Source organism: Rattus norvegicus, chromosome 2 (genome assembly GCF_021556685.1).
Source record: "Rattus norvegicus strain SHRSP/BbbUtx chromosome 2, alternate assembly SHRSP_T2T, whole genome shotgun sequence".
Taxonomy (NCBI): domain Eukaryota; kingdom Metazoa; phylum Chordata; class Mammalia; order Rodentia; family Muridae; genus Rattus; species Rattus norvegicus.
This window is the reverse complement of record NC_141535.1, coordinates 57,710,499-57,728,765: the sequence shown is the minus strand read 5'-3', so window position 1 is coordinate 57,728,765 and position 18,267 is coordinate 57,710,499. Positions and strand designations below refer to the sequence as shown.

Below are 18,267 nucleotides of genomic sequence, written 5' to 3'. Positions count from 1 at the left end.
GATTCAGTCTCACTCAAGGGACTCAGCCTTTGGGGGCTTCCTCACAGCTGCAGAGGCTTGGGAAGGTGACAATGGGAGGGAGGGACTTGTGAGTTGAAATGTGTTCATTCGTGATGGTGTTTAACATAAAGTTATTTCTCCCTCTTCTGGTGCCCTGAGAACATCTGCCCTATGTTTGTACATGCCATAGCTTTTGATAGATAGTTTTGTGTTACTTGAGAATTATGGGCCAACCCAGACATCAAGTTCAGATCTAAAGTAGACATCACAATCCTGAAGTTCAGCAACCATAGAAAATTCCAGCAAGATGGAATTACTATTTCATTTTGTGGTTATAGCCAATCTGCTCCACCAAATTCTGATTGTGTCATGCAAAATTCATGTCTCCCTTCTAAGACTGTGCTACCTTTTTTTTTTGACTGACTTTTAACACATCTATGTGTTCCTTTGCTTGGCTAAACAGAAGACCAAAAGAACAGAGGGGAATGGGTTGATGATGAAGGTTACATTGTCCATTTAACACGATAACCTTTGCAAGCCGAGTCGTGCTTCTCAGTCCTGGCTGCCACCTGCCTGTTCTCTCTGCCTTGCTGTTTCCAATCTACTCTGATATGTTCCTTGGTTTAAATTTTTACAATCAAATCCATATCGACACCACCTACCATTTAGTGTGTCCACTAGATGCTGATGGGCCAGCAGAACTGGAAGATTGCCATGCTCCACTTAGTAATGAATAAAATTAAAACCAGCCTCATATTAGCCAGGAGAGTAGAATGGCTCCTGGCAGAAGCTCAGGTCTCCTAGGTTCTCATCTAATGGCACAGTAATATGACCTTAGCTCTGTTACTTGGCTTCTCTGTGATATTAGCCCTGAGGAGGAATCATGGAGCCTGTTTCCCTAGGCTTGTAGAAAAAAATAGCCAACAACTAATATATGTGGAGTAGTTGGAAACAGTGCACAGCACATGCTCAGTCTTATCATGGCCCAGCATCTCAGAGTCTTTTGGTGAAAGCAAACAGTGAGCTCATATCTTGTGGCTTTGATTCCCCATAACTCATGTTCTTCCAGCCCAAAGGGTCTGTGTTCCTAAATATGCAAATACAACCTGTTGTTGTATACTGTCACTACTGACTTGTATGTACGTTTTCAGGGCTGACCAATGATATTGGATAACCAATTGGTGTGGTGCTTTTCCCCAGAGAAGACTACTTTTCTCCATCTCACTATTCCTTAGTTGCCCATCTTCGTGTAGAGTCAAAGCCTCATGCGCATTAGCCCATCCTTTCGTTTGGTTGTTTGTTTGGTTGTTTGTTTGCTTGGTTTTGGTTTTAGTTTTATTTTATGACAGGTCTCCCATAGCCTAATAGCCCAGACTGTTCAATTTTTGAGTCTTTTATCTCTACTCCGATGCCCAGCATTCTGAGATTACATGCATGTGCTACCACACTCAGTTTTATCAGGTACTAGGGATCAAACCTAGGACTTCAAGCATCCTATCAACTCAGATATATCAGTCCAAGGTTGTCCACCTTGATGGGAAATTTCAACTCTAAACAAGTGAGCAGATTTGTCTCGTAAGCATTACAAATACTTTGGTAAGCCACAGCTTGGTACATTTTCGGCTTTCTTATTCCGTGGTTTTGTTGTTTTGTTTTTAAGCTGTCATTGATTAAGTGTTTATTGTATGACAGCCGGGTCACTTTTCACCTCTTACCTCATTTACCAACACAATAAAAGTATTAGCCAGCATTATAATGGGCCCCATATTATAGATATGGAACCTAAGTCCTAAAGAGATGAAGCCATTTGTCCCAAGTGACAGAGTTAATATATGTGAGACTTAGGAGTCAAACACAGGACAATGGAACCAGACCGTGAGCTCATTTAACTATTCTACTACTTGTTAGCCTGTCTCAAATGATGTCCTTCCCACCACCCACCCACACTGTGTGGACAGCATGTCTCCTAATGCCTTATCAACACATATCTGTTACCTTCTCGAGGAAGAAGATCTGGGTATAATTTCAAGAAGCAAAGAACACAAGGTTACCTGAGAGCTTATCCACTACAGGCTGAAGAAGCCTTGAGGTGGGCCTTTCCCATTCACCTTTCAGTCTTTGTTCCAGTTGTCTCGAATTTTAAATACAAACAGAAGTGAAAGGTAGGCTAGCCTCTATATGTGCTCAAAGGTTTGGGAAAGGCAACTGGACAAGAAATCCAGCATCTGTCAATTAAGGTTTGGCAATACTTCCCAGGGCAAGGAAGGGTTGAGTCCCCTTGAAAGGGATCCAGCACTAAGTTGCATGAAATAATCAAATGTATCTGACTACGGGGAATATGAGTTTTTCATGCTAATCAACTGCCATTAATTAGAAGGAAAATAAGAGGCGCTATGAAGACGCCTGGAGGCTTCAAAAGAGGAGAAATAGGGTAGAGTGGGGCTTGATTGTGGTGTGTACAGTGCTGAGTTTTACCTTAGGAAAGAAAAAAAGACTGCCAGAATACATTTCATCTGGTAAGAAACAATTTCTGAATAGAGGTGACATAAACAGGCAAGGAGAATATTTCTCCCTCATGTACAAGAGGCCTGGAAGTAGCCAGCTCAGAATGGTCAAATAATTCACAGAAGGGAGACATTTCTGTTTTTGATCTTCCCAGCCACTCTCAAGGAAACCTCATGACCTGAGTGATGCTGGTACCCAATCAGTATGCATGCTTTCAGCAGGGGAAAAAGGGAGCCCCTCCCTTTCTATCTAAGAACATGATATGGAAGTTACACACACTTGTGCCAACATCCTATGTGGGAGAATAAAGGAACAGTGCTACACCTAACTGCAAGAGAATCTGAAAGTAGTCCTACTTTCAGTTAAGCATCTAAATTAAAATTGCCAATATACAGAGTAAAATGACTTCCAGAGGACAGGTTTAGTAGATGTGAACATTCACCAGCCAGCTTCTACCTCAAGGAAGGGCTCATTACCTTCCCTGGGCAAGCACTGGCAGTAGACATGAGTTCTAACCCCGCTTCAGCTGCAGAGAAGCACATGGCCCATGGGATACAGAGAGTATTGAGTTCCATGAAGAACTCTGATAGGCTACTTAAGCTCCAACATGGGTTGAGCCAAATACTGGATGATATCATATTGCTTACTCTTTGTCTCAGTTGTTCTTCTAATCCATCACCTTGCCAGGTATTGCGCACAGGAATACTAGTTAATAGTCATCGTCCCATGTCTAAACTGTCTCAGAAAACTCACTGAAAAAAAAATTGAACCTACAATAATGAAAAAAGTGAACCCTTGGAAGCAGCCACATGATAAAAAGTAGAGAGATAGAGGAATGAAAATAGAAAGATCCTAGGGTACTTCAGAGAAGTGGGACAGTGAGAAACAGAGTCAGATAGAGAATGCCAACCAATCAGGGATGGGCAGCAAAACATGGAGACACACAGAAATGGAGAAATTCAAAAGATGTAGTCCACAGGAGTGAGACAGCCACGTGTCTCTCTAATTCAGTGTAAGCCACTGACTCGAGATCAGAAAAGATACTGGGTCAGGGACAACCTGGAAGCAGGCTGCCCAGTAATCTTGTCTTTTTGTTCTAGTCTGCCCTCTACCCTCTCCAAGCCCTGACTAATGCGGAGAGCAAGGTTTTACTCAGAGTTCACCAATATTAATGATAATCTCATCTGAACATCTTTTCAAGTTGGCAGGAAGAACAACCATCACTGAGATATCTCAATTCCCAGGAAATTCCTTGTGGGATCCCCATAAAACACATACACACATGGCATGTACACACATTCTTCCCCGGTATGTGGTAGAGATAGGATGCTGCCCTGTTGCCTCCTCCCTTACCACAACTTGTGAATCTGAAACTCCATGGAGTACTTTATCTTTGGCATTATTTGAGCACTGCTTATGAGTTCAGGATTCAGATCAAAAGTAGGAAGCATCTCCCATCAGAACGGGGCATGGCACAGCTCTTCGTTAGGTTCCTGGGCCATGGAGCATCTGCATGCGAGCAGTAGTAACTAGACCAGAAAAAGTGACGTGTTTTCTTTCTCTATACCCATCAAGAGAAGAGACCAATGGTGGGATTTGACAAAAAGCATATTCTCCAGGTTCAGGGCTTGGCCCCTTCTATCAGGTTTCCTCACCTAATTGTCTATTCTCTGAATATCTGCTTGTTTATGGCTCTCCTTCCTACCTTCAGGATGAGAGCTATTCCCACCTTTGCCTTCCCTGCTAGATACTGGCAATCCACCTTCAGTGACAACGCCTACTCTTAAACATCCGCTCTTTTGTTTCTTTGTTTCTTTTAGGTTGAGAGAGAGAGAGAGAGAGAGAGAGAGAGAGAGAGAGAGAGAGGTTAGTTGGTGTTGGTTTTTGGGGGGGGCTTGTTTTGTTTTGTTTGGTGTTCTATAAGACTCTTATACCTTTATAGGCATCTCCTTCTTTAGGTTAGGAACATTTTTATCTATAATTTTGTTGAAAATATTTTCTCAGCCTTTGTCTAGAACTCTTCTCCTTCCTTTATCCCTGTCATTCTTAGGTTTGGTCTTTTTATAGAGTCTGAGTTTTCCTGAATGTTTTCTTCTATAGTATTGTCTGCCTGAGATTCCCCATCGCTAGTTTTCATTAGTGTAGCCTCTGCAGTCACTGTTCACATTCTTACATTTGCTACTTCCAGAATGACTTTGTGTTTTCTTTATCATTTCTATTCCCATTTTCAGGTCTGGAACAGCTTTATTCGTTTTCTTCAACTGTCCATTGGCTTTCTTTAAGGGACTTATTCTTCCAGTTGTTTGCTTGTGTTCTCCTAAATTTCTTTAAGAGACTTATCCATATCTTCTTTAGGGACCTCTATCATCTTCATTTAGTTGATTTTAAGGTCTTTTGCTTGAGTTTTGCAGGAATATTCAAGACCTGTTGTGGTAGGACAGCCAGGCTCCAGTGGAGACACATTGCCCTGTTATTAACTGTGTTCTTATGTTGTCATCTAGGCATCTGGGTTTGGTATAATCAATCTGAGGTGATTGACTATAGGTATAGGTTCTCATTTCTGGGCTTGTCTTTCTTGGGTTTTTGGGTTCTTTGGTTTCTGTTTCCTCTCTGGATTTCCATCGAGTGTGTTGGTTGTGTGTTGCCTGTTTTACTGACCTGCTCAGCTGCTGTAGTCACAAGAAATGCTTGCTGGTGTTGGAGGCTGGGGGAGGGGAGGCCAGCAGTAGATTATCTGTGGGATACACAGAGTGCATGGGAAGGGGGAGGGGTGGCTGCAGCTGGTGTTCTGGCAGCACTAGGGGCAACCCTGAGGATTGGATCTGGGGAACAGAGTGGATGGAGAAGGCTGTCTGTTGGGCGGCTTACCTGGCATTCTGGCCTGACCTGTGGTTGAACAGGGAATGTCAGCCCAATTTGGGGGCTGGGACACTAAAGTGTGGTAGCGGGAGTTGGAGTGGGAAATGGTCTGTGAGATCCACAGGAAGCATGGAGACAGGGGAAGGGAGGTTATAAGTAGTGTTCTGTTGGAAAGCTACTAATGACCCTGAGGACTTGGTTTAGGGGAACAGAGACCACATTTCCATTTTTAATATACACTGACCAGAGTCAACCATGGCTCTACAGTCAACTTAGATATAAAAATGTCAAGACCAAGATTACATCATTGGAAATACAGATTCTAGTAGAGGGCACAGTGGTAATAAGTTACAATAAGTTCTCCATCAAGAAAGTATAAATAGCAGTATCAGTGTGTGTGTGTGTGTGTGTGTGTGTGTGTGTGTGTGTGTGTGTGTGTCTGTGTGTGTGTGTGTGTGTGTGTAGGGGGAGGGGTGTCAATTACTTTTGTATTTCCTTGTTAGGGTGGACCCAAAACACAAGAAATGAAACTTAGAAGTCTTGGCTGATAGTTGAGAGCCAAGCAGCCTTGCACCGATTATGAAAATAAATAAAAGAGGTCCAGTCTCTGCAAATCCAAGACTCAGAGAAATAACATGATTTGTCCAAGCCCTGACAGCTAGTCAGTCGTGGCGCAGAAGTCCTGACTCCCATGATGACACCTCCTAAGTATTACTCAAGCTTTCTTGGCACCCCACGTTCATTCAGTAAACCCGCTCAGCTTACAAAAACAGCATCACATGCAAATGGGACTTTCCAGTGTTTCCTGATGGTCTGGCAGAGGTGCTGAGATGCCCTCCATTGCTCTCCATCGCACGTACCATGGCGTCCTCAGCACCCTGGCCAGGCAGGCAGGGAAGAGGATTCTGCTGATTCTCCCCACTACCTTGGGGTCAGCACATATTGGCCCAACCTTTAGGGTCTGCACACCAGTTCCCCAGGACAGTGCAATAGGCACGGCAAAAGCACTTCCACAGCAGCCGCCAGCTCTACCTTCTGGAGATGGAGTTACTGGTGTTCCTGGAATTGCCAACCCACAAGCATCCTCGCAGCCCTCCCACTCCCAGGAAAATTAATAATCTATGAGGATTTTCAGGAATTGCTAGAAGCAGGATACCCACGCCTACATTTCCTTGAAGAGCACTGATTTCTTTCTGACTAATAAGCTCATTAGACAGAGAAGAAAGGTTTGTTTGTTTGCGTTTTTAGAGCTTTGCAAATGTTTCCCATTCATCAAACTGTTTGTGAGAAAATAAAGAGTAAGCTGGGAAGAGACTGCTTAGTGGAGAAGGGCATTGGTGCCGAGCCTGGAAACCTGAGGTTAGCACTCAGGATCTACATGGGGGAGAGAACCCAACTTTTTCGAGTTGTCCTCTGACTCCTGCAGGCCAGCTGTGGCACTGACACTCACACACACACACACACACACACACACACACACACACACACACACACACAAATACATCGATGTAATATTTTCTTTCTTTGAAAGAAGCAAACAAACAGAAAACAAATCATTCTGTATTGCGCTTTGGGTCTGGTCTCTGTGAAATGAAGGGACTGTAATCCAGCATGACGTCACCTGGAGAGAAAAAGGACAAAGCAGCTGAGTGGCACATACAGTCTAATTGTGATCTCTTTCTACTCTCCACCCTGGTCCCCGAGGCATTAGAAGAGTGAACATCTGAACTCCAGCCCGTATACACTCAAGCTGCTTCTTCTGCCTCCTGCAGAACTGAACTCTGACTGACCGTCATGGGCTGCAAAGTCAAATGAGCTACCTGAATTGCTAGCTCCATTAAGTCCCCTTTAACATTCACAGGGTCTAGAAAATTCCATCCTGTAAATCACCTGGCTCAAGAAAATTCCATCCTGCGAATCACCTGGCTCACAGACAAGCAGGAGAAAGGGCTTCGTCGCTCTTCCCCAGTCCCTGCTTCCGGTCTCAGCTTCTCTCACTGCCAGATCCAACCCTCCAACCAGCCTCTCCCCGCATCATTCACTCCTATCCCCTTCTCAGCCCCCTGCCTCTCCTGCCCTACCCCTGCGCCCCTGCATTTCCCATCAAATCAGATCTTTCTGATAGCTGCTGTCACTTGTCTTTAGCCAAAGCACTCTGTGTCCCACCCTTTCTTCCTGTTGCCTTCCAATTCATTTCCTGTAAGCTGTGACCCTTTCTCAGGAACATTAATTAATGTGACTTTTTTTTTCTTTTATCAGAATTCTAGGAACGCTACATTGGCATGACTCACACTCGCGCTGTTTAAAATAGGATTTAGTAGATTTTCATGAGGCAGATAGTTTTTTTTTTTTTTCTTGGATGCTTACTGTATAAATTTACGATCTCTAACATTCTGGGAAAGAAACACATCACTGCTAGTTTTAGTGCAGCTTTACCATATTGCTACAACTTTTAAAGGGTAGACATACGGAACACGGGGTTATTCCTAGGCTCTCCCCACTGTCTTTACTAGGAATAGAGCAGATTTCCTCTATGATAATAGTTTCAGGAGTAAGGTAAATAAACCTCTCCTTTAATCGCAATTACTACCACTCTGCCTGCGAGAAGACTGTATCCATCTACAAGACGTTACAATCTGATCAATCACATGCTGCGTTAAATACACTATGGAAATTAATGTGGACTCAACTCCAAATTAATTTGGGCTGAAATAAATCAAACTGTAGCCAGACCATAATTTAATTAAAAAAATTGAAAATATGACTCATGGCACTTAAGGTTACTGGTGTTTACTGCCAAAGGAAGGATCACTGCTGTGGCAGAGATGAATGTGGGGAGGGCAGTAGGTCCCTGAGGTTGAAACAGATAGATTGCTGGGATGGATATTACATGCAGCAGTGACTAGCCTGACTGAAAGTAGGATCTTGAGGACAGTGTCAGAAGAAAGGCACACACTGACTCACAGAAACCCACACACATCCATTTTTACGTTCATTTTCCTGGCTTCTACTTTTGGACTTTAGTATTTCTTTTTATTTTCTTGTGGCAACAAATCAATCTCTCTCTCTCTCTCTCTCTGTGTGTGCTGTGTGTGTGTGTGTGTGTATGTGTTATGTGTGTGTGTGCGTGTTCGTGTGTGTTTGTGTGTATGTGTATGTGTGTGTGTGTGCGCGTGTTTGTGTGTGTGTGTTTGTGTGTGTTTGTGTGTATGTGTGTGTGCGCGCGCGCTCCTGTTGGTAAGTTTTCCCCAACCTTTATCCTCCTCCTTGCTTTGACCTTTGATACACTGCTGTGCAGAGTTTCCTTCCTCCTGTGTCTCCTGGTCTATTTTCTCTGCTCTACAGTGGGCAGGAGTGTGCATTCTGCCTCTGGGTGGGGACCTTTGTGTCTTAAGGAAGTCTCTGTCCTGAAATGTATGCTGAGCTTCCTTTTGCCTAAGGCTACTCCTCAGTTCTGAGTTTTCAAATCCAACCCATAGACCTCATGACTTCCCCAGGTGTGACCGGAAGGGTGAGTGAAAGGGGGCAGGAAAAGGCCTGAGCACGAACCCCTGGACACATGCACAGACGACACACAAGCATTTTGGGGCACCCTGCTGCCTAGGCAACAAATGTCTTTGTGGTCTCCTCTTGAGTGAGCACCCTGCCTCCCTAGCCTCACCAAAACCCTGTTTCTCCCATGTTTTTTCCTGACCACTGCCATCTGGCCATAGATTCTTTCTCCAGCTTCTCCAGTTAAACCTTCTCGTTTTACATTTATTATATTTATATTGTATATTTCATAATATATATTTAAAGAAGTCTTTAATCCATAAAGGTCAGTAATCTCAGGCCTCATCAATGTGGGAAAGGAGTTCTTTTAAGTCACTAGGTACCCTAGGGTCCTCCAGACCACACAGGGCTCCTGGGACCTATACCTCTATGCTTTACCAGAAGCCAACAGTAGCGGGCTCTGAAAGCTGCAGAGGGTAAGAAAGGGTGTCCCTCGTCCTGCTGCAGCAGGGTAGCATCAGTTGCTTAGGAAAAGACCAAAGTTGGAATCTCTGCCCTCTACCCTCTACTCTCCACCCTCCACCCTCCAACCTCCACCCTCCAACCTCCACCCTGCACCCTCCACCTCCCAACTCAGACCTTGTTCAGAAGATTGGGCCTTGGTACACTTGAGAACACTAAGTCAGAAACACAGACAGACAGGTTCATGTCTTTTTGCAGTGTCACAGTTTATTGAGTGACCATAAATTCATAGGTCGTGCTGTTGTAGTTGGGTGCAGTTTGCCAAATAGTCCTGATGTCCTTTGGTGGCTGCCCATGGGCAAACATGAATGACTTTATTCCAGTCTTAATCACTAATATTAACTCTTGATCACACCTTACACAGTGTTAGCAATTGTATCTATCCGTATATATGCAGAGAACAGAATGGCAACAAAGGAGTCCAAAAGGCCAAGTCAGGGTTCTGCAGTTCAAAGAAACCCTACTGGAGACAGATACAAAGAGAGTCACTGCTGGTTGTTAGAAGAAATGTTAAAGAACCCTGTGCAGAGCTTACACGACTGCTGTAGGGCTGAGCCTGGGCTACAGGGTTGAGTGAGAAGTAGGAGACCAGAGTCAGGTGTCCATTTGTGGGATCCAGGGGAAGGTGTTGCATGCTTCCATTGTCTGCTGTGTCTGATAAGCTCTTGGGACCAAGTTTTCTGAGGTGGTTTGAGTGTACCCATGTGCCAATCCACTACGTTAAGTTTGTAAGTGGTCTCTCTTCTTACTTTAAAACCTAAGTTTATCAGTCTGTCTTTTGTAGGCAGTAGTGGACAAGTTGTGGTACCTATGTGCACAAGGAGAGGCAGAGACAAGTGCTCTCAAAATGGTGCAGAATGCTCTTTATAAAATACAACCAATCAGGGCAAATTATAGTCTGAAAGCCACTGTTTTACACAGTTCAGAATCACTTAAGCAGGGCACAACGAGGTTCTCCCTCCCCAAACCTTTGAATTATGATGACTTCCTTTCATTCTTGAATCTTTCTTCCAAAGTTACTGAACACCTTTTGGAAATTCGGACAAAGAAAACCACAGCTTTTCTCACCAAGCTTGGACCCCCCAGAATTTCCCTAAAGAATTACAAAGCACGTGATCCAGAAGCCCCTTCAATGCCAGCTACGATCCATCCGGAAGAAGAGGAGCGATTCTTAAGTTGACAGAAGTCAAGTCTTGGCAAGAGTATGTCTCCTCCCTCTCACAGTGCTGATATCCTTCCTGGACCGAAACAGTGGCAGCAGCTTCCTTCTCTCAGGGTTAGCCTCACAGACTCCGGCGAGGCGCTAAGGGACCCATGCATTAGCCTGCAGCGCCACCTAGCAGACGCAGAGTGAACTTGGGAAATAAGGAGAAAGCAGGTTTAGTTGGGGAAGTTGTTTTGTAACATCGCAAAAGGGAGTTTCCATTTCTTCAACGGGAGTTCTGGGAAATGGGATTTGTATAAAATCTTTTTTGCTCAGCGTGGAAAAACATTTATTTGAAGCTAATGAGGGAATTTTGCCCAAAGGCAAGTCTAATCCAAACTTAGGGAGACAAGCATTTGTTTCTCCAAACTTCACTCTCATTTTTGGTCACCTCTGTGGCAGTGGAGAACTCGACTCCACTTTGTGAGAGACCATGAAGTCAATGACGAGCCAGTCTTCATGCAAGGAGCTCTCAGAGGCTCATGGGGATGGCTAGCCTTGATGGCTCTCTTGATTAGGATGAATTGCCGAGGAGACCAGTAAAGCATTTTGTTTTACTTCTGTGAAGGCGTTTTCAGATAGGATTGACTAATGGGGAAAACTAAGTGTGTGTAGCACTGTATGTAGGCTGGGAGCCCCGAGGGACTGAAATTAGGAGGAGTCCCTCATCCTCAGCCTGACTGCCATGCTGTGCCAATCCTGTTCTACCATACCCTTCTGTCAAGAAGCTATACCAGTCACGGACCCAGAAACACTGAAGGGGGCCCACCAGGAACTGAAAACATAGGCCAAAACAACCCACACTCCCTCATATTGACCATCCCCACCCCCAGCTACTTGTCACAGCAGCTAAAAGACAAGGGTAAAAGATGAACGTATTTGAAGCCTATGTTTTTGACACTCAGCTCCTGAAGCTGACTGGGAATCAGGCTAAACAATAGACAATCAGGAATAGCTGACTAATCAAATGATAATTCGGGATAACCAATGGATCAACCATCAATCAGGGATAGCTGACCAGCTGGTAATGACAATCGAAGCTATTTCCATTGTGATCATTTTCAAAGCCCCACCCCACCCCTGATTCATGTCCGTGAACTTCCTAGAATGGTCTCACAGGAACAAGATATTTTTCTTTTGTCTAACTTGAGAGCAAAGAGCCTATCATCCCATGAACACTAGCAACTAAAAACTGTTAAGTAATTTGGAATTAACACCCAATTTGAAAAATGATGCTTTTTTTTTTCTGAATCATGCTAACGATTAAGGGTCAGCTATTAGTGGCCCATCGAACTGACTGCGCAGTCAAATAAAAACACAGGCTTTAATCTGTGCATATGTAGGCCTGCCTCTGGTCACTGCCATTGACCGTGGTCCCACGTTTCCAATCAATGTCTCACATGAATATAACTCAAATGAAATATTAGGAATACACTGTCAAACTGATTCCTTTCTCATATAGCAGATGCCTGAAGGATTTTACGAGAAAGACGTTGGCGATGTAAACAATGGTAGGGGGAAAAGCCCACTTAATCTCTAGATGACATCGGCACACACCGACGTGTGAAACAGCTCAATCCCAAGCAGGCTTCCATGACCAAGAGAGTGGCTGCAGAAAATGACGCATTGCATCTGTGTCATATTACCATAAGTTCCCACCACAACTTTAGTTATACCTAATTAAACGTCAAAACAAATGATTAAGATTGATTTTAAGAGCAGAGTAGTCTACATAAAACCAGTGTGTGTGTGTGTGTGTGTGTGTGTGTGTGTGTGTGTGCGTGTGCACATGCGTGTGTGTTCTCGCACGCACACGCTCACTGGCACGGGGCCAGAGATCCACCTTACGTATGCTATTAACTGATTGACTGAGATAAGATCTCTTACCAACATGGAGCTCATCAGATAGGCTAGGCTGGCCAGTGAGCTCCTAGCATCTGCATGTCTCATCCCCAACATGGGAATGACAAGGCCCAGCTCTTTTAAAACCATGTTTCTGAAGCTTGAACTCAGGTCCGCAAGCATTTTACTGACGGTTCCATTTCACTAGCACCTATGTTATCACAAACACTTACCATTCTTATGCGAATTGGATTGACAATCCTTAGTCTGAGAAAAATTCTTCCAAATCCCTGTAAGGACACAGATGAATTGTACTAAACGCAGAGAGCAGCGTTTTGCTGCTGCTTCTGGTTTGTTTTTACTACTGTAATACACAGCAGTTGCTTCCATGTCTAGTTGTGGGTTTATATTAATCTATTCTGGCAAAAACAATATCAAACTCTGAGATAGTCTCACTTTATCACAGCTTTTTATAAACAAGGCCTTTCATGGCTGCTTGAGCACAGCCTCCCCATCCATGGTATTGTGAGACTGTGACTGATAAGAGCTGGTGAAGAGCCAAGAAGACCTTGTGAAATGCAGTGCTCTACAAATCGCCAGTTCTGGGAGTGCATGTGCCTGGAGATGCAGGACTTCATGTATTCAGTAAAATTCCAGAGTTCCCATTGGTTTGGAGGAAACTCATAAGTTAATCCCAACAGGCAAATAAAATATCAGAGGACCAAAAATGGACACTTTAAAGAAGAATATGGGAAAACTCTTTCCAGAGATCCTTCTAATAGCTAACACACTTAGGAAGGTATGCTATATCGTAGAAAATAGTCCAACGGACTCTTACAAGAGACTACAGAGTACAGAAGTAGACATACAGATGCATGGGGACTAAAGAGTCCTAAGACTCCTGAAAAAGGTTTTCTCCCCTCCAGCACCTCCTGCATACTCCGCCCTCGCTCTCAATCAGACCTGATTCTGCTTGTCCGGGTCTCTGCCTCCTTTCTCCCAGTGCGTAGACTGGGAGGGGAAAGGCAGACCTCGGACCTGTTCCTGACTTGGTGATAGACCTGTGGCACCCAAGTACCTAGAGAGGAGACAGGAAACTATAGCATTCATCCCAGACTCTGCTATTTCCCCTTCCCAGTCAGAGAAGGAAGACAAGGGCTGTGGACCCCATTACAGACTTTGTTCTGCATCCTCCAAGTGGCACACCATTGGCACCCCGGACACCCGGGCAGAGAGGCAGAATGCAGTACAGCAGTTATCTACACGTCTTACTCTTACCGTCTTCCCACCCCTCTTCCACAATGGTCCCTGAGCCAGAGGGGGTGTGTGATATAAATGTCCCATTAGAGACAGGCATTCCAGTCTTATATTCTCTTAACCAGGTGTGGCCCCGTGTTAATCATCATCCAGGACAGACAGAAGTGTCTCTGATGAGGGTTGAGCGATTGATGTGTCTCTGATGAGGGTTGAGCGATTCACGTGTCTATGAGCTTGGCAATGAGTGACAAGCAGACATGAGTAGAAATGTAACAGAGTCGTTGAGTAGCACTAGATCTGGCTATCCAAGTCAGACACATAAGTCCTGCCATGTCCTTTACCCACCTCTTCCTCAAATGTGTCAGTTCATGAACATGCAAAGTCCTGGCAGATCTGACTCCTGGTATCTGACTGCTTCCAGCACAGAACAATCTAATCCACCCTAATGCCAGTTTAAGTGTCTGCCTCACTCAGAGTCCACTCCATTTGGTCCTTAGTGAGCTCCTTTTCCTCTATCCAGCCTCCTGGGGAATGAAGCCCTTTCCTTCCGTATGCCTTTTTATCTAAAAACAAACAAATCTGTTTCCCCAGTAGGCCCTTTGAAGCTGTTTCTGTCTCACCCAGTTGACTCAAGCCAGTTAGTCTTGAAGCCTTCGCCTCCTTTACCTGAAACCCTTCTCTAACCGGAGCTGAACTGTGCTCAGTTTAGTTTTGCTTCAATTTGGCAGTGACAACCAGGTAGGTAGAAGCAAATTGGTCGGCTAACCAATGAGTTTTTGGACTCTCCCTCATCAGGGATATGATATTTCCTCCCAAGAACAATGCTCAAATTAGAGGTTACATTCCTAAGAAAGTTTAACGACTCTTAATTAGCTGAGCCTATTAAAGTGTGCTCCTTAAGACAGACTTGGAAAAGGATATTGGGCAAATGCATCTGGGTGGAAGTGGATATAACAGGTAACCTTTAGCCTTGCCTTTGCAAGAACCTTCAGGTCTTCTCTTGTTTAGAGAAGGAATGTTCCTACAAGCAGCCATCTTGGACAGAGCAATCAATGAATAATGGCAATACCAGGGTGGCAGTGTGTCACATTACCACACAAACTAGAAGGGCAAAAGGCATCATTCTCCAACTCCCGCAGGGCTGGAGAGATGGCTCAGGGGTTAAGAGCACTGACCGCTCTTCCTGAGTTTAATTCCCAGCAACCACTTGGTGGCTCACAACCACCTGTGATGGGATCCGATGCCCTCTTCTGGAGTGTCCGAAGACAGCTACAGTGTACTCATATCCAACTCCCACAACAAAACACAAGCACGCTCATGATCGGACATTTGTTTGCTCTTAGATCTACTTCACCAAGACACCCCCCAAACCACCCCATGGTGGACCTCCAGGCATGGCCCCCTTTGGCTTTCTCCATGTGCTGACCCCAATCAACCTTCTACATCCATGTGACCCTCTACTTTACATAGAACTCTTCCTATGAGAATCCAAAACTCTACAGATGTTGGGAGAAGTAGCAGCCTCCTCCCTTGCCCTTCTACTTGCAATGTCCTAGGAGGAACCAGTGTCATTTTTTCTGGATTTCTGGGGCAGAGGGGTGCTTATATTGCTTGCTTCCTATTATTCTGTTCTAGGCATGAACCATGGCCCTTTCTCTGTGAAGACTGAAGATAGCACTTGCTCATACATGAGTACACATGTCACCCACCTGTCAACCCAGCAGATGTGGAGTCATTTAGCAAACACATAAACTATAAGGCTCCGAAATGTCATCTATGTGGTTGCCTTCTTCCCCTCACGTTTGCTTTCCTCAAAATTAATATTTGTCTTCCTTTTTCCTTTGTTTAATCCTTAACATATTTACCATCAGTCTGTGTATGTTCCCTGTGACTCCTCTTTGGATAGAGTGAAGGAAATGTATTGCTCTGCCAATCTCATTATCTTGAAATAGATTCTTCTAGAGCCTTCTGGGCAGGAATTGTTTAGAGGCCTGCTTCCTGTTTGCAGGGACCCTCCCTTCCCATTAACTCAAGGACTTCCTGTATGCCTTTCTTGCAAGAGATCTTCTGCTTCCTATCTTCCTATTCTGGTGATTCATACCTTCCCCCAGAAGATCTTCCCTATATTTTCAAGACATTTTGGACACCCACCACCCATTTTGTCCCCCCCCCATCCCCTCTTGCTCTCTGTTCCCACTCCCCCCACATGGCCCAGTCCACTCTGGCATCTCCCAGATGTGTATGCCTTTACCCCCACTCTCCCTCGTATCTACAATAAACTTTCTCTATTACCATACCTAGAAGCAGTCGTGTCCTTTTCTTTCCTTTTCCTTTTTTTTTTTTTAAATTCAGTTTCCTCTGAGGGAAAATGCACAGGAGATAAACTCTTTTGGAGACCTTGCCTGTTTGAAAAGTACCAAGTACCGTAGTAGTCTCTCTTTGTCGCCTGTTGACTTAGAGGAGTAATGGATGTTTACGTCCTCCCCCTTTAAGCACATGTCCTCTGGAGAGATCTCATCCTCCGTTTAATCTCCTTAGGCCTCCATAATTGCAAGCAATCCCTTAATAGAGACTTAACTTCTGTGTTAAACATATCCTCAGTGTTCACAGCCCACCGCCACACTAGACACCAGCATCAGTAAGATGAAGGGCATTTTTTTTTTTTTAGCGCTGAACACAAGCTCATTTCACGATTAAGTGTGGTTGTTTTGTTTCACTGGTCATCCTCAAAAATAACATACTACCTTATATAGATATTAGGGAGGAATCTTAAATTCCTGCTTGACATTCAGAAGACTTAGCAAACCTATAAAGAACAAGTAGGTTAAAGAAATGTCAAACTATTTCATTCTGTGTTTCTTCTTAGATTTCTAATGGCCATTAAGCCAACCAGGAAATCTGTTGGTAATTTCAAGGGAAAGTAATGAATACCTGATTCAAAAAGGAGTGAGCAGGACAAATGGAAGAGTAAATTGTAGGAACTGGCAGCAGGGAGCATTTTCTAGGTCTGAAAGACAATAGGGTAGAAGGTCAGAGGAAGATCTGGATTGAGAATGACAATAAGGATGTGTCTAAAAGAAAAGGCAAGATGTGAGGAAAGGCTGTCCTACATAACTATGTGAGCAATGACCCTTGGTGAGCCAAAGCCACTCCAACCCAGGGCCAGGAGGATCATCAGTAAATGAACACCCAATCCAAGCTGCAAAGGTGTCGCTCTCTGCTGAACCTAACTGGAAACACAGTTGTTTCTTTATTGTTATTCTAAGGCCTTCAAGTGATTGGAGGAGGCCCACTCACAGGATGGGTAGTAGTCTTCCTTTTCTCAAAGTATATGATTCAAATGTTAATCATACCTTTAAATAACTTTACAGCAGCATCTAGGCTAGTTTGACTTAGCCTCCCTGATACTTAAATACCCATCAGGTATGGTGTACAGAATTTGTCCTCCCAGAATGGGCAGTTGTCAGAGAGGGGTGAGTTTGTACAACCTTTTATTTTTCCAGTGGCAGACAGCACATCACAGCATTTTATAACTTGCTTTATTCATGTTTTGTGTCTGAGAGATAATCTCATGTTAGTAGACGCAGCCCTCATTCTTTTTCCCATTTCGTTGTTGCAATGATTTATTTGACAATGATTTATTTAATCTGTGCATTACTTATAAACATCCAAGCTTCTCTCCAGTCATTTGCAACCACAAATGATGCTGTTATGATTACAATTACTCAACAAAGAGAATTTACATCCATGGACAGATGGTGAATTCCCCCCCAAAGTATAGTTGCTGAGGAACTGAGCATGTGTGGATTGTCAAATTACCTACCCTAGAGGGTCCTACCAATCTGCACACCTCACCAAAACTGCACCTAGAAACACCACACACACACACACACACACACACACACACACACACACACAAAACTTGGGCAATATAATTATACAGTACCAAACTGCTGGATCTCTGTTAATCGGATGGTATTGTCCCATTGTATGAAGCAGAGCATGAACTTGCTGCCTCAAGCAGCTTACAGTAAAAGGGTTTGCACTACTTATCTGCAAAGGCAGATCTTAGGAAATTTTCAGAGATTTTTTGCATGAAAACTGCTTAGCACTTCCAACACAGTGAATGTCTAGTAGTTCTTAGTCATTTAGATATTTGATAGCCAAAAGAATTAAATACTGCCAGATTCACCCTTCACAAACATGTATAAAGTAGTAAGAGTGTTTAAGGGAATGTGTCCGAATTTCTCATATAAACAAAATAATATACAATAAAATGTGTGTAGAGTTAAATGCAATAAGAAGTGCGTCTGAGTGCCAACCGTTGTTTGGGCTCCTGTCTCTCAGGAAGTAAAATCTGACCGGCATTCGGCATTCCCGATTGCTCATTGTCTTTGAAACAAAGCAGAGGCCAACTCGCAGAGCCATCCCGGACTTCCATACCGCCACGTGCAGCACGAGAATCCTCCTGATCTCAGGTCGGGGTGGAGTTGGGTGGGTTGATGGGGTTATCTTGAAAATGCTCTTGGCTGGTGGGGCCTTGATTCTTCTGGGAAACGGGACTTCCTGCATATGCTTCCTGTCTG

At 44.1% G+C, this 18,267-nt stretch overlaps 1 long non-coding RNA gene across 1 annotated transcript in view; it reads left to right on the top strand.

Moving 5' to 3' along the window:
- LOC147996103 (uncharacterized) overlaps positions 1 to 12,812 on the top strand; it is a 32,385-nt gene extending 19,573 nt beyond the window's left edge. Inside the window, exon 3 of the long non-coding RNA XR_015671162.1 lies at positions 10,395 to 12,812. This is a non-coding gene — a long non-coding RNA (uncharacterized LOC147996103). The remainder of the gene's footprint in view (positions 1 to 10,394) is intronic.
- The last annotated feature ends 5,455 nt before the right edge of the window (positions 12,813 to 18,267 follow it).